The sequence below is a fragment of the Mus caroli genome, unplaced genomic scaffold, assembly GCF_978045245.1.
Source record: "Mus caroli unplaced genomic scaffold, Mus_caroli_1 scaffold_8, whole genome shotgun sequence".
Taxonomy (NCBI): domain Eukaryota; kingdom Metazoa; phylum Chordata; class Mammalia; order Rodentia; family Muridae; genus Mus; species Mus caroli.
This window is the reverse complement of record NW_028227263.1, coordinates 19,525,069-19,538,677: the sequence shown is the minus strand read 5'-3', so window position 1 is coordinate 19,538,677 and position 13,609 is coordinate 19,525,069. Positions and strand designations below refer to the sequence as shown.

At 50.0% G+C, this 13,609-nt stretch overlaps 1 protein-coding gene across 1 annotated transcript in view; it reads left to right on the top strand.

Annotated features, from left to right (window-relative positions):
• Positions 1-4,458: 4,458 nt before the first annotated feature.
• The window catches only part of Sbk1 (SH3 domain binding kinase 1), a 45,568-nt gene continuing 36,417 nt past the window's right edge, over positions 4,459-13,609 (top strand). Inside the window, exon 1 of the mRNA XM_029479498.2 lies at positions 4,459-5,184. The gene's annotated coding sequence lies outside the window, so the exon portion shown is untranslated. The remainder of the gene's footprint in view (positions 5,185-13,609) is intronic.

Genomic DNA, 13,609 nt, shown 5'->3' with positions numbered 1-13,609 from the left:
TAAATTGTTATTTGTCATCGTCATCGTTGTCATCGTCATCATCATCACCATCGTCGTCGTTGTCATCATCATCATTTGTGTGTTTATGCAGGCCATGGCATGCATGTAGAGGCTAGAGGACAGCTTTATGGAGTCAGTTCTCTCCTGTCCACTGTTATGTGGGTTCTAGGGACTGACAGAAGACTGTCAGTCTTGATTGCCATATGGCAGTGCCTGCACCAGCTGCGCCAACTCAGCAGCAGGGAAGAGATTTCGCTATGGCTCGTGGTTTCAGTCCCTTACTCCTTCTCAGTAAGAACACCATGGTAGAGCATCGCTATGCACGGTGTGGAGGGCAAGAAGTATGTAGGGAGACAGGAAGGGGTCATAGAATAGAACTTCCCAGGACACACCCCCAAGGACCTACTTCCTCCTACCAAGCCTCACCTCTCACTCCCACCACCTCCAAAGATCCTCCAATGAAGACAGAGTCCTGCTGAGTCAGCCATTTCCCAGAAGCCCTGTGCCAGTACACTACTGCATTGGGAACCACTCTGTCAGCATAGGAGCCTTTAGGAGAATACCTGAGATCCCAAATGAGGCCTGGTCATCACCACTCTTCAAGTCTGGGTCCTGGAGGCTGCCGCACCTGGCTCAGACCCAAACAGATGGCCTCTTTAGCTGGTCAGAGCCCTATCAAGCAGCAGGAGTGGACTCTGGGCCATCAGGAGAAGCATGACCATGGAAAACGTGTAAATTAATTGTGTTTATCCCTGCCTAGCTTCCAAATGAATGAGACTCAGACAATGATTTATTCACTAAGCACTTGAACAATTACTGGCCGATTACCCCTCATCTATATTTCTATTTGTTAGACTGTTAATTCCCAGCTGTGCTCCCCCAAATACTTGCTGTTTTGAGTCTTGCCTGGGTTACCTCCGCTCCAGCAGTCTGTCCTGGGGGAGGACTTCACTTAGGTATATGCTCCTGGTCCAGCATGTCTAATGGAGACCGCCGTTGTCTCTGTCTTCTTCCTCCTTCCTTTTCCTCTCCTTGAGGTCCCCCACCTATGACACTCAGCCCAGTAACTCAAATTCCACCTCTCTCTATTCTCCTCAGTGATTGGCCGCTGCCATTTTTATTTAACCAATTGTTTTAAGTTGGGCTGCAAGGTTTGTACAACAAAAGCTGGTGACATCTTGGGACCACCAGATCTTGGGGTACAGGATTTGGCATCTGAATACATAGAGGCACCAGACAGAAGCAGGCAAAACCCTCTCCACCCCATCCCTGAAGATGCAACCTCTCATCTTCTGAGGTTTGTTGTGTTTTGGAAGCACCAACAATTTTTTTTTTTTAGAAGAACAGTATTATCACCATCATCATTCACCTGAAAGGCTTACACTTGTCTAATTAGCAAGAACACACACACACACACACACAGAGAGAGAGAGAGAGAGAGAGAGAGAGAGAGAGAGAGAGAGAGAGAGAGAGGTGGCTCTGTTCTCCAGATAATTACAGGAATCTCAGAGGGCATCTACTGAGGGACAGGACAGGATGTGGTTGGGAATGGGATGTGCTCATAATGATGGCTGCAGAATATACCGGCTCTCAGTCCTGACAGAACAATTGTCAGCCTGTGTATATGTGTAACTGCCCACAGGGAGGTCTGTTTGTAGCTCTTCTGGCTCAGACCAGCTTCCCTCTGCTGCAGAAGGTAAACCAGGGCTGACCCTGAGTGGGTGGGCTGAGGAAGCTATACTCCCCCATTCAGTCCCCGAACTCCAAGGTCAAGGGCAGCAGGCATGACAGCAGCCCCCAAAGCTGGTGGGGAGGCACTTCCAGATCGGAACCACAGGTCTAGCTCAAAGGCTAGAATGACGACCATCCATCCTGGAGTATGACAAAAGACTGAGATGCAGGATTCCGTCTTTTCATGAAGTTTGGGGCAGTTTGGAGTGCATTGGTGACCACAGTCCTCTCTCCCTAGTCTGGAGACAAAAGGCACTGGTGTGTAGACAGGGAAGGGGAAGACTTAGGCTCCTGTGCCCCTGAGCTGAGGTCACACCCTGCCCCTAACCCAAGATCTAGGTTCAGTCACCCAAACAGGAGACAGACAGAGCTTCACAGCCACTAAGAATTAAAACCTATCGATTTTCCCCATTAGCTAAAGAACGCCATCAGAGTGCATTAAAAACAGGCAAAGCACAGCTTCATGAATAATTAACACCTGCAAATGACAACCTCGTGGGACCTGGGGAGGGGGAAGGGACATCCAGAGTTCAGGGCCAATCTGACCCCTCTGACTCTCACCACAGAGATTGTAACATGGGCTGTCTCTCTACCTCCACCACCCTGTCTCCTGTCCCTTCCTATTCCATGGCCCCCTTTTGAAGGGGCACCCTATCAAGTTTGCATATCAAGAGACCCAAGGTTAACCCTTGAAGAGGGAAAGAGGGAAGAGAACCCCCGAATATCATAACCTTAAGGGAGATGCCGCTCTGTTCTGAACACGTTCTCTTCGGCTGTGCAGTGTAGTTCAGTGTATGTCTGTCAGCCTGTGGTTCCAGTCAGGGACAGAAATAAAAAAACAACACATCGAATCTGCCGCTGAGCTTGTGGAGGGCCCAGGGCCCCCAGATCATCTCCCCAGCTCAATCTTGAATACGCAGAAAGATGCACCTGCTTGGGACAGGCCAATTCATAGCGGGTGCTCCATCCAGAAGAGTAAGTGAGAAGAGGCTGTCAAAGCAGACAACGCAGAAAGAGACCCTGTCTCCAGAGGCAGGTGTGGGTTTCAGTGTCAGGGAAGCCTCCACAGGAGAGTCACGAGTTCAAGGCCAGCCTGGGCTACACAGTGAGGTGTCAGGAGGAAAAAGAAAGAGAAGAAGGGGAAGAGAACCTGGGAGGATTGGTTAGGGTGAGTGCCTTTTAGGCTAAGCAACAAGGAAAGCCCAAAGTCCCATACAAACATGCTAGGTTGGCAGAGCTGGATCCTGGCCCCAAGCTATCTGCCAACGTGTCCTTTGTGCACTGCTCAGGAGCCAGCCCCATTTTTTTTTCTTGGCCTAGGAGGTCTAGACCTGTTCTTCCAGCTAGTGAAACTCAGTTCAGACAGTCCTTCCAGGCTTGTAATTCTCCATCTCCAACCGCCCCCGACACACACCAGGTTCTCAGCCTCAAGACAAATTCCCACTTCATCTCCTGTACACCCTCCCTCTTCTTCATCACCCTACAGTGAGCAGAGTGGCTCAGAACAAACACTTCCCACGCCTCTGACCATGTTTATCTCTTCCTGTTTTGTAAGGCTCTGTACAACCCTGTCATCTTCTCTGATGGTCTTTCCCCCACCTCTTGATCCCCCAGGAAAGCTCTACTCCATACCAAAAAAAGCCAGCTTAAAGACCTTACCTGCCTCTCACTCACCTCCCCAAATGGCCCCTGGTGCCTATGTTCCTGCTGGAAGGCTCTCCCCTAGATTCTAGGTCTTCAGTTGGCTCCTCCATGGCACCTTGTTGGAACGTTTTGTTTTTTCCTTCCTCAAACCCCCTTTCTAAGTACCTGCCTGTCCATCCCAGCCCCTCTCACATCTGCTTAACTCCCCTCCCACCCCACCCTTTTCACAGCCTGAATTTCTTTATCCTTTGTTTCCTCTGCTCCCAGGGCCACTGGAATGGTTGCCTGTGTTGTCAATTTCTGCACAGGTGAGGTCCTCACTGCAGGCAGTGCCCTGGGCTTGCCTGGGGGAAGCACCCTTTCTAATTCATTGGCCCCTGTACAGACCAGCCACAAGCCCCTTGGCCGCCTCCTGTGGGGTACAAGCCCAACCAAGGGAGGAGGAGCCTTAGCCTCTTCCTGACTGTGAGCTCTGTGTCCCGCCCAGTGCCTGATAAATACACAATGATGCTAAGGAAACAGGTAAATAAGGCCCACTCTGGTACACACACACACACACACACACACACACACACACACACACACACACCAGCATACTAAACAATGTCTGCCTCACCCCTGGCTCCCATTCAAAGTGGTCATGCAATTGGACCCAGAGTCAGCAATGCTCATTTCTGGGAATGTGGAGGGACTTGGTTACTTGACAGTGTAGGTGTGAACTGAACGGCTCTGGGGGTGGGGTGGGGGGTAGGGGGGATGGTCCCTGGAGCTCAGAGCTCTGAGTCCCACCCAGATCCTCCCTACCTGTGCATGGAGGGTCTAGGTGGCACAGGACATCTGACCAAGCCCCAGGGACTGTGCAGCACTGGCTCACAGGCAGGAGGTATTGCGGAGTGTCTGCTAGCACACCAGGCTCCCAGCAGAGGCGTGGTCCTCGCTTCCCTACAGTGGCCAGCCGCAGTCTCCTAGCTCTGGCAGAGAAGGAGTTAACTTCCAGGCTTCTCAGCGTGAATGTGGAGCTATTAATACCCACAGCCCAGCCATCTACAGCCACCACAAGGCTGAGCCCCAGAGCTGAGGAGAGAGAGCGGGGAGCAGGGCAGCTCCCAGGCTGGCCAACCAGTACCTGACTTCAAGGGTCAGAACTTTTTCTGGGGACAGTGTAGACTCTGTGTCAGACTCACCTGACCCTTGCCTACCCCCCAGCTTCAGGTGTCAGTCGGCTCTCCCGCAGGCCACTGAGCTACTTACTCCAGCAGGGGAGGACAAACTTTGTCAACCATCTCTGTGCCTGCTGGTCACCTAGGAGGAACAGATTGCTGGACAGACAGAAGGCTCACACTCCTGCCTCTGGCAGGCATCTGCAGAGTGGACAGCTAAGGTGCTGAGGACTTCCCCAGAGGCAGCGATAGGACCTCGGTCCACTGCCGTCCGGCCACCTCTTGAGTCCAGGCAGCTGATAACTGCCGTTCAAGTGCAGATCCCGTACCTCAGGACAGGAGCCCCAAGAGAGCCACAGGCTCTTCCACCCACCGAGGCAACGGGTAACGTGGGCGAGAAGGCGCAGGTGGCAGGTAGGCAGGTCCGGGGTCCCGAGGCCGACAGGCTGCTGACCCTGGAGCACACTGGCTCAGAGAACCGCGTCCTGTCTGGGGATGATGCTGTGGCGGCCACCAACAGTCACCCCTGCCCTGTCCTGCGGCTGCCTCCTGCCTGGCCCCTGGGCTGTACAGCTGATGATGTGCCAGCCTTCTGCCTGGTCTGCTTCCACAGAGAGGAGGAGGAACTGGAGGAGGGTCCACTGCAGAGGTCAGTCCTGGGGTGGGCAGAGGGCTGGAGGGACCACCATGCAGCCTTCCATGCAGGAACTTTGGGGCCTGGTGATGATGTTTATGGGACCTGTCTGCCCAGGCTTACCACCCCCTCCACCTTCCCGCTGAGCTCTCTGGCTGTCACCACAACCTTCCCACGCCTCCCACTCTGGCCGAGTGACTTGCCTGTCCCTTCACTCCCATTGTGGTCATGTCTTGTCCCCACTTAGAGACCTCCATGGTTCCTCAGTTCCTAAACAGAAAGTCAGCACTCGGCATTCAAGACCTGTCTGATTGGGGCTAATGCCCCATTTCACTCTGTTCGCCAACATTACCAGGGAATACTCTGGCTCGCCTCCACCCAGGCCCAGCTGAAATGTCTCCTTTCAGGAAGGCCTCCCAGAAGACATGGGCCCGCTCTGATCGAAGAGCCCCTTGCCCTTCTAGCATCGCACTGGCATTTAACATATGCTCAGTCTTTGTTGAATTAATAAGTGAAAATGTGTATGTGCACATGTGTGCATGTGTGCATGTGTGAGCGCTCATATATGTGGAAAGGAGGGGAGGGAGGGAGAGAGAAGATGAAGGTTTCTAAGGTTGGGATTGTGTATTTGTGGGAGTATGTGTGTAACTGTGTGTACAGGTTTTTGTGAGCAGATGGGAGGACCTTTGGGATGAGAGGAGCTATGCATGAGGCCAGTGCCTAGGCACTGACTGCTATGCCCCTCAACCCTCAGGGAAACCCTGGCCTCAACCAAGTGTGACCTGGGCCACACTTGTGAATGCACAAGTCAACAGGGTCACCTCTGCTCCAGCCCAGCCTGCTCAAGCCAGTGCCACTGTGGGAAAGGCGAACACAGGACCAAGCTAGGATCCTGTCCATGTCCATTGAAGAATAGGAGGAGAAAATGTGGGCCCCTGCATCCTGGACCAGGTGCCCCTCATGAGTATATTGGACCTTGCGTCTGTGGTTTCCCTGCTAGGGGCCTCTGTGTCCTCCTCTGTGAAGTGGGAGGATGCTTCCTGCCCTGGTTGCCAGCTGACCATGCAATGACTGGACAGACACCTGCAGAGCACCAGGCTTCAGCTGGGGCTTGGAACCCCGGCACAGCCCTGGTGAGGTCTGCGGGCAGACAGGTTGGGCAGAGATTGAGGGCACATTAGTGGGAGTGGGGACACAGTGCCCATGGAGTCAGGATGCAAGATGGACCACTTCTGATTACAGAGACCACAGTCTATTCCACCAAATCTATCTAGGAGTACAGAAGCCTCCCAGGAAATGAGAGAGGCCCAAGAAAAGGTATCAGTGGGCTGTGGGGCGGCAAGGATGAGGATTGGTGGTTTGGAAAAGTAACTGGACAGGGATGGGTTGAGGTTGGCAAAGACAGTAGGTATCAGATCACATAGACCTGGACTTCAGAGTTAAGCATTTGAGCAGCCATGGAGGGCTGGAAGCCAAACAGGCAAGTTAGGAGACTCAGTGAGGCTAGATGAGAGACACTGTTCTTTACTCCACAGAACTCCACACCCCCAGTGTGGCCACTCTTCATAGTGGAGGCTTGGAGTGCTTGGCAAATGACTGCATCAGCCAATGAAATGACACAGGAGGCGGGGCTTTGGCATCATCTGCTGTGGTTGTCTTTCTGTCTTCTCAGTGTCTCTATCTATCTCTGCATCTGTCTGTCTTCTCAGTGTCTCTGTCTCTGCATCTGTCTGTCTCTGTCCCTGTCTGTCTCTCTCTGTGTCTCTGTTGATCTCTGTCTCTGTCTGTCTATCTGTGTGTGTGTGTGTGTGTATACCTCTGTGTGTCTCTGTATGTCTCTCAGTGTCTGTCTCTCCCTGTCTCTCTCTGTATCTCTTTCTTTGTATCTGTTTGTCTCTGTCTGTCTCTGTGTATCTCTGTATGTCTCTGTGTGTCTCTGTCTCTCTCTGTGTCTGTCTCTCAGTCTTTCTGTGTTTGTCTCTGTCTCTCCCTGTCTCTCTCTCTGTCTCTGTCTTTCTCTGTATCTGTTTGTCTCTGTCTGTCTCTCTCTGTGTGTACCTCTGTGTATCTATGTCTCTCTCTGTGTCTCTGCCTTTCTCTGTGTCTCTCTCTGTGTTTCTGTTTTTCTCTGTATCTGTCTGTCTCTCTATCTGTCTCTCTCTGTGTGTACCTCTGTGTATCTCTGTATGTCTCTGTGTGTCTCTGTCTCTCTGTGTTTGTCTCTGTCTCTCTCTCCCTGTATATCTCTGTCTGTCTCTCTGTGTCTCTGTGTGTGTCTCTCTCTCTGTGTCTATTTCCTTGTCTCTCTGTCTCTGTTTTTCTCTCTCTGTCTCTCTTTCCTTGTCTCTGTCTTTCCATGGGGATGAAACCCAGGGCCTTGCACGTTTATGTTAATGTGCAAGGTTAATTCTAGGTTAATTCTCAGCCCTGAGCTGACTGTCAACAACACACAGCCAAGCCCTGCCCCGATGTCCCCTGGCTTCAGGTCTTGGAGCAATGCTTATACAATCAATCCCTACCAGTGAGTGACTCAGGAAGCCCCAAGATGAGGGTCGAGCATTAGGGCCAGGATCTTCTGCCCTTTCTCCCTCATCTTTTCTCCACTCCACCTGCAGCTTTGGGGAGTCCTTTGTATCAGAGGTCCCTTCTCTCCTACTCTGGGATGTAATGGCCTACGTTTGTAGGGGCTGCTATACTCTCTAACTAATGGACTCTGGCTCTTTAAGGTCTAGGGAGGGGACACTGCCAGGCTGGGCAGAAATGGTGACCACAGGTGCCAGGTGGTGAAGCTAAAAATACTGAGTGATGTGGACAGCCAGGCTGTGGGAGCCAGGCAGAGCTGACTGGGAGGGCAGAGAGACTGGGTGAGGTCACCTTGGACTTAGAGAGTGTGTGCCGCACCCAAACCCCTCACCACCTCTCCCAGCCTTTTTCTGGTACCAGGGCTTCTCTAGAAAATCCAACTTCCATCTTTATGAGCCATGGGCTAGTCTGATTCTGCCACAGCCCTCTTCTGTGTAACCCTGAGGTCTCTTTGGATCTCTTCTCAAGCAAAATTAGAAACAGAGAGACTGTAAGGGGTATAGGCAAACTGCTCATTCATTTTTAGGTTAAAACTTCCTGAAGCCTTCTGGGACTGGATGTTGAAGCCACAGAGATAACAGGGATACAGGCACACCTCCCTAATGGGGCTCGCTGCCTTGTGGGTACAAATGGCGGCTATGTGAATATGCGGCTCCGCGAGCTATAATGAGTGTAAGCTTCGTGGCCCTGGAATCTGCTGTGGGTTGATGCACACTGTGCCACATGTCAGTGACAGTGTCACTAGCCACCTGCTTATGCTGTATCCTTGTGTTAACTAGGGTGAGGCAGCTGTTGTGCCTATGAGCCTAGAACATAGGATTCCATTCTTGTTTTGTTTTTTCGAGACAGGGTTTCTCTGTGTAGCCCTGGCTGTCCTGGAATTCACTCTGTAGACCAGGCTGGCCTTGAACTCAGAAATCTGCCTGCTTCTGCCTCCCAAGTGCTGGGATTAAAGGCATGTGTCACCACTGCCCGGCAGGATTCTATTCTCTACAGTTGGTATCTATGTAACCGAGTCTAGTGAGAGAGGTTCTGCTCCAAGCAGTCTCTCACTGACCCTGGATTCTTCCATCACGGGCCAGGCATCATTCAGAACCTTAGAACCCACTGCTAGAAACTACATTCCACTGATAGAGAAAGAAGAGAAAGTGGAGTAGCCAGATGTGGTTTATGTCTGCAAGCCAGGCATTCAGGAGTCTGAGGCAGGAGGATTGTGGGTTCAAGGCCAGCCTAGGTTATATTGTATCTCAAAACAAATACATTAAATTGAAAATGTCAGCCAAGGCTTTTGTGAGTCCCAGCTGGAGACAGCGTCTTTCACTTACCTCTGCATGCATTGGCTGTAACTGCAAGGGAGATGGAAAAGGCAGGCCAGTGCAGCCTCACTGGTTCATTATGAACATGGAATAGTCTGGTGTATGAAGACAAGCCACCTTTGGTGCCAGTTATGCTCATTCATTCACTCAGCAAAGTGGCTTGGTATCTTTCATGGGTAAGAGCTAGGGGCCACAGGAGAAACACCTGCAGTCCTGGAGCTCAGAGCTAATGAGGGACAGACAATAGGCACATAAACTTATACCATGATCATCGGGTTCAAACCCACGGGGAGTGTGGAGGATGAACAGCGGCACACAGGAAACACACGCTTTGTGAAACTGAGAAGCTGGTATCCCAGACCTGGAAGAGGAAGGGGGCTGGCCATCCTGGGGGAACACCATCCATGCAGACAGAGCAGAAGTGCAAAGGGCCAGAGGACACTGACAGGCAGTGAGCACTCACTCCGGTAGGCCAGTGTGAACAAGCGGAGAATTGTGCGATAGTGACATGGGTGAGACTGGGATAGATTAGGCCTTGATAGCCCTGCTGAGAACGGATTTTACACTAGGTGGGATAGGGAAGCTCTTGGAAGCTTTTAAGTGGGGAAGCCATGACATCTGGTTGACATTTTAAAATGGGGCTGCTCCGGGCCAGCATGGATAGAGGACCCCAGTGCTGAGATCACGGAGGGACGTGCAGGGTGGGTGACCTGTGGGCCAGCCAGGGTCAAGGGAGAAGATGGCTGCTAGCCCATCTTGAAGATGGTTTGTCCCAAGAATTCACACAGGAGTTCAGTCTCCAAAGACTTATGTCAATAATATCAAGAGATAGAAAATTAATTTAGTTGTGGTATTAGAGATGAGGTAGTGGATGCAATGGATTACCTCATTGGGGTGAGAGCTCTGGTGAGTGTTGTGGTGGCTTTGTAAGCAGAGGGAGAGGAGCCTATCCAGGCATTTGTGTATCCCTGCCATGATGGCCAACACCTTCCTGCTCCCCACAGAGACTGTGCAACGCTCCATGGACTTCCAGGCTAAAAACCTATGCACAGACTCTTTTAAAGAGAATTTTAATGTATATGTATATGTCTGCAAGTAGGCCATGCATGTGTAGGTACCCTTTGAGGTCAGCTGGAGCTATAGAATTATAGGCAGCTCTGGGCCACAGGACATGAATATTGGGAGCTGAACTAGGGTCCACTGAGCCATCTCTCCAGCCCATCCTCTTTTTTCTTTTCTTTTCTTTTTTAATATAAAGAATTTCTGGATCAGCCAGTATGAAGTATAGTTGGGATTAATTCTATTTTATGTTTTCAATTATTTACTTCTGAGGGGGGAAGCATGAAGTGTCAAGGTGAGTGTGGAGATCAGAGAACAGCATGGAAATGTATGTTCTCCCCATCCAACATGTAGGTCCTGGGGATCAAACTTGGGTCATCATGTTTGGCAGCAAAGCTCTGTTACCATTGAGCCAATTCACTGACTTCTGGCAAACTTTTTCTTTTCTTTCTTTCTTTTTAAAGGATGAGTTTATTTAGAACATTTCAAAGAAAGCAGTTGGCAGTGCAGGACAACAGACTTGCCTGCATTTTGTTTTAAATTTCGGATCTTGCACCTACCCCAAGGATCCCTAGGGTGACACTGCTGGGAAGTGCTGGAGTCATTAGGAGGTGGGCCTGCTGTGAGGAAGTCAGGTCTCCGTGGGACAGACTCTTGCAGGCAGGGCTGTGAGGGCCCTAGTGTCCCTCTCTCTTTCCCTCTGCCCATCACAGCCCACAGTCAGCTGGAGAGCACTCTCTGGAAAAGGAGAGGCAAGGCAGCAAGTGGGGAACTGACTCAATAGACTAAGGAAGTTATCCCTCACAGAACAGAGCCCCTAAAGCTGAGCGAGGACAAGCCTGTGAAACCACAGCTAACTCTTCACATCTCCAAAGGTGATGACAAGGGAGGGCAATGCTCAGAGGTCGAGTACAGTGGGGCTGCTCAAGAATTCTCTAGCTTAGGAGGGTGTGATAGTGCACGCCTTTAATGCCAGCACTCGAGAGGCAGAGGCAAGCAGATCTCTGTGATTTTGAGGTCAGTCTGGTTTACAGAATAGATTCCAGGATAGTCATGGCTACACGGATAGTCTCTCTCTCTCTCTCTCTAGGCCCAGCCCAAACTTTTTACATTGAACCCAGCAACCCTTTCCTTGCGAGCACTGGGTTTCTCGACTGCTTGCACATTTTATAAATTTCACTTTTTAAAAATTGGGAGCGCCGGGCGGTGGTGGCGCACGCCTTTAATCCCAGCACTTGGGAGGCAGAGGCAGGCAGATTTCTGAGTTTGAGGCCAGCCTGGTCTACAAAGTGAGTTCCAGGACAGCCAGGGCTATACAGAGAAACCCTGTCTCAAAAAACCAAAAAAAAAAAAAAAAAAAACCAAAAAAAAAAAAATAATAAAAATTGGGAGCATGGTTTACTCACAGTGAATGTGAAGTTTGTAAGTAACGAGCATAAGGAGTTCTGTCATATGTATTCATCGGGTAACTCAAGCCTTCATCCAGGCAAAGGACATTTTTGTTTTTCCAAAAAGTTTCTCTTGCTACCTGGTCAATATTCTCTCTTGTGCGCTCTCTCTCCCTCTCTCACGAATGCCCACACATGCATAGCAGACACACATATACACAGACACACAGACACACACACACACAGAGGGGTGGAGACACTACTACAGTTTGTATTGACCTTTGAAAGTTCCTGTGAATTAGCAGGAAACCAGGGACCCACTTTTGAGAAACTCCTGAATCTAAGTAGAACCAAAGCAAGCAAGAAAACAATGTAACAGGGAAACAAAACTTTCAAACAAGAATAGAGGCTCTGTGTTCAGAGCCAAAAAACCAAAAAAACATTGTAACTATTAAAGATAAGGAGGGTGTCTCCAGAAATAATGGCAACAAAAGTTGGGGCTGGAGTCTAGGAAGACCCAGTTTCAAAACGACATTTAAGCTTATTTCATAAACACATCTCTAATGTGCTGGTTGGTTTCCTGCGTCAACTTGATACAAGTTAGAGTCATCAGAGAAGAAGAAGCCTCCCTTGAGGAAATGCCTCCATGAGATGCAGCTGTAGAACATTTTCTCCATTAGTGATCAGTGGAGAGGGCCCAGCCCATTGTAGGTGGGGTGGTCCTGGGTTCTATGGGAAAGCAGGCTGAGCAAGCCATGTGAGATAAGCCAGTAAGCAGCACCCCGCTTGGCCTCTGTATCAGCTCCTATCTCCAGGTTCCTGTCCTGTTTTGAGTTCCTGTCCTGACTTCTTTCCATGATGAACAATGCTGTGGAACTGTAAGCCAAATAAACCCTTTCCTCCCCAACCGACTTTGTGGTCATGGTGTTTTGTCCCAGCAATAGAAACTCAAACTGAAACATAGGACATCTCAGCATGCAGCTCAGGCTGTCCTGGAACCTGCCATCTTCTTGCCCCCTTCTCCTCAGCGTCTCCTGTGCCACCACCACCCCCTGCTTTATTTTTGTAAGTATAGGTAACAGAGGGAACAAAAGAGAGTAGGAGGCTAATAAGGAGATGCCCTAGAGCCTGGGAGGACAGACCTGGAAGAGAGGTGGTGGCTCAGCAAAGGGGAGTGTTAAAACCAAAGCCCTCTATTCTCACCTGGGGCTGCTCACGGGAAGGGTGCTCTTCTGTACACAGTGACTGAGAAAAGGCTAAATCCTTGGGTTAATTTCTTAGTGTGCCCGTGCCCGTGTGTGTGTGTGTGTGTGTGTGTGTGTATTCACAAGTGCCCATGGCGTTTGAGCCCTGGGAGGTTGAGTTGCAGGCATCCGTGGGCATCCTGATATAGGTGCTGGCATCTGAACTCTAGTGCTCTTAACCACAGAGCCATCTCTCTAGCCCTGGATTTAAAAAAAAAAAAGATTTATTTTATTTCAGAGTGTGTGTGTGTGTGTGTGTGTGTGTGTGATGTGTACATGAATACCAGTGTTCGAGGAGGGCCAGAGGTGCCAGATCCCCTGGAACTGGAGTTACAGGAGTCATTCCAAGTGGGTGCTAGGACAAACTCAGGCCCTCTGCAATAGTAATACATGCTCTTTACTCTGAGTCATAGCCTTAACCTCAGCTTTAAAGAGAGAGAGAGAGAGAGAGAGAGAGAGAGAGAGAGAGAGATTGTTACTGCATATAATTTTTTAAAGATTTATTTATTATATGTGAGTACACTGTAGCTGTCTTCAGACACTCCAGAAGAGGGAGTCAGATCTCATTACAGATGATTGTGAGCCACCATGTGGTTGCTGGGATTTGAACTCAGGACCTTTGGAAGAGCAGTCAGTGCTCTTAACCACTGAGCCATCTCTCTAGCCCGTTATTGCATTTATTATTATACAGAATAATGGTTCCATTATGATATTTTCATAAATGTGTATCATGTACTTTGATTATATTCACATCTTTTTTCCTAAATAGACCCCCTTCTTTCAAGTCCTTTAAAAAAGTGTATTCAATATGTGCAAGAGGGCAGGTGACACTTGCCTTCTGAACCTGGTT